Here is a 2,790-nt window from a genome sequence, read left to right as displayed (position 1 = left end):
GTGTGTGTGTGTGTGTGTGTGTGTGTGTGTGTGTGTGTGTGTGTGTGTGTGTGTGTGTGTGCGTGTGTATGTGGGGTGTGTGTGTGTGTGTGTGTGTGTGCCTTTTGATTTGTCTCATGGAACCTTATTGCTCTGAACGTCCCATCACCATCCTTTCCCAGCTGTTTTAATGAGTCAATCAACAAGCGGCCAATCACAACAGCCCCCTGCCTGGGAGTTAAGTGAGTGTGGCAGCCAATTAGTGTCCCAACCGATCGCATATGGTCCTTCAATATTTAGAGTTCAACAGCGTCCAAACTCTTCTCCTCATGTTTTGATACACTGACTGCTGTGAGAGAGAGAGTCAAGTCATGTAAATGTTATTCGTATTTCCCTGAATCACAGTTACAGGCTCAAATGGATCCACATACCATATTTTATGAAACCCCTCTGCCCATAGACCCCCAAAGAGTGAGAGAATGAAGGCAGAAAGAGAGAGCTGCAGAAAGAGAGACAGAGACAAAAGGAATATATATATAGACTCAGTTTAATATGCTGCTCCTTATCATTAAATCTGGTCAAAATTTACTTTATTGCAAATCCAAAACCATATCACACAAAAACAGATTAAATTGAGACAATCCGACTTTCAACAGACCCTTGTGTGTGAGCCTCTTGTCTCCTGCAGCCCCCATAGCGTGTGTCTGTGCTGGCAGGGGCCCGGGGCCCCTAACATGGAGCCTGGCACCACAGGGGGGCTCTCCCCTGGTCCACAGTAGGGATATTTAATGGCTCATGTCTCACGGCATGCAGCCCCGTACCGGCGCTCTGTGCCACTGCCTGGCAGGCTGGCAGCAAGCTGGCTGGCATCAAGCTGGCTGGCATCAAGCTGGCTGGCATCAAGCTGGCTGGCTGGGTGGGTGGGTGGGTGAGTGGGTGAGTGGGTGGGTGAGGAGTGAGTGGGTGGGTAAGTGGGTGGGTGAGGAGTGAGTAGGGAGAGGCGAGGGGACAAGCAGAGCAGCATGTGAGCCAGTAGGCAGTCTCCCACCACAAGTGTGTTGCAAATTATACTCCCCATCGTTCCCTCTCTCTTTCTCTCTCTCTCTCTCCCCCTCTGTCTCTCTCTCTTTCTCCACCCCTCACTCTCTTGCTCTCTCTCTCTCTCTCTCTCTCTCTCTCTCTCTCTCCTTTTCCTTTCTTCTCGGTCGCCCATCTCTGTCTGTCTCACTCTTTCCCCCTCATAAGAGTCGAGTTATCCTCTGTTGCTCGTCCTTTTCTTATTAAACACATGCAGAGCTTCAGCTGCCTCCATGGCTCAGTCATCTCTCGCTCGTGTAGAAAGATAATTCCTTTTGATGGAAATTGCCCTGCCATCTTTCTTGCACCCCTTCTGATTTCCCTGGCCTCTGCACCTATCCCACTCTCTCCTCCTCTCTTTCTCTATCTCTGCCAATTTATCTCTGCCTTTCGCTCTCTCTCTCTCCTCCCCTCTCCCTCTCCCTCTCCGTCTCCCTCTCCCTCTCCCTCCGCTACTCCTTCTTCCTCTCCCTCTCCGTCTCCCTTGCCCCCTGCCCCCCTCTCCACCCCTCCCTCCTTGCCAGTGAATGTGTGGTTAATGGCTGTGGTGAGCAGAAACAAAAACAGCCATAATTGATAATGAGAGTCAGGCGCTGGAAGGCTGCAAGACCTCTCCCAGTAGATCTCCCTTCCATGGCTTTCTCCTCCCTTTCCTCCCCCTTATCCTCCCTCTCCCTCTCCTCCTCCTGTCCACCTCAACCCCCTCTCCTCCCTAACCTCACTCCTCTTACCTCTCCCCTCCCCCTTCCTCGCTCTCCTCCCCCACTCCCCTCCTCTTACCTCCCTCCTCTCCCCCCTCTCCCCCCTCTCCCCCCTCTCCTCCCTCCCTTCACCCTGACACCACACCGCAGTGACAGGCCAGACAGACCTGGGATCCCTCCCGGTCGTACACTATAGCCTCAGTGGGGCACAGCGTCCACCAGCGTCCCTGGAGGAACCAGGGTTCTCCGGGAGGAACCAGCGATCTCCGGGAGGAACCAGCGATCTCCCGTGGGAGAAAAGGCCTCAGCCTAAATGGTGGTGAGGGCTGCAGTCTGTGTCATTTCCCTAAGACCATAATGCACCGGGGGTATGTTGGGTGTAATGGTGCAGAGGAGGAGGAGGATATGTGTCAAGTGAGTAACACTAGGGCATCAAACCCACGCCTACGTTTATCCAAAACAGATGAGTTTTAAACCGTGCTATTTCTGGCCTGGTAATAATAATCCCAGCTTGCTATGTACTCTCTGTGTCCGTACACTTTTTCCTTTGCATGTTTTTTTTTCTTCAATATTGCAATAGTGTTTCTGTTTTTGTGTACTTGTGTGTTTGCTTGTTTGTGTGTATGAACAGGTGGTCGTTTTTTCCTGAATGCATGTGTGTGTGTGTGTGTGTGTGTGTGAATGTGTGTGTGTGTGTGTGTGTGTGTGTGTGTGTGTGTGTGTGTGTAAGTGCGTGAGTGTGCGTGTGTAAGTGTGTGTGTGTGTGTGTGTGTGTGTGTGTGTGTGTGTGCGCGCACATGCATGTGAACATGATTATGTGCATGTGGTCGGGGAGGCCGGGAAGTATATATTTATCCGTCTCTGTCCCGACCAAAGAGCAATTGTTTCAAACACAAATATTTCTCATCAAAGCGGTTCCACAATGAAACGTATTATTTTTAGATCAACGCCATAGAGATGAGGGGTTACATATATCTGGATGTGGTCGGGAGGAGAAATAAAAGAGCAAGATTGTGGCGAGAGGAGGAAAGTT

Source organism: Micromesistius poutassou (genome assembly GCF_964030765.1).
Source record: "Micromesistius poutassou genome assembly, chromosome: 6".
Lineage (NCBI taxonomy): Eukaryota > Metazoa > Chordata > Actinopteri > Gadiformes > Gadidae > Micromesistius > Micromesistius poutassou.
The sequence above is the reverse complement of the archived record's forward strand: the minus strand, read 5'-3'. Positions refer to the sequence as shown.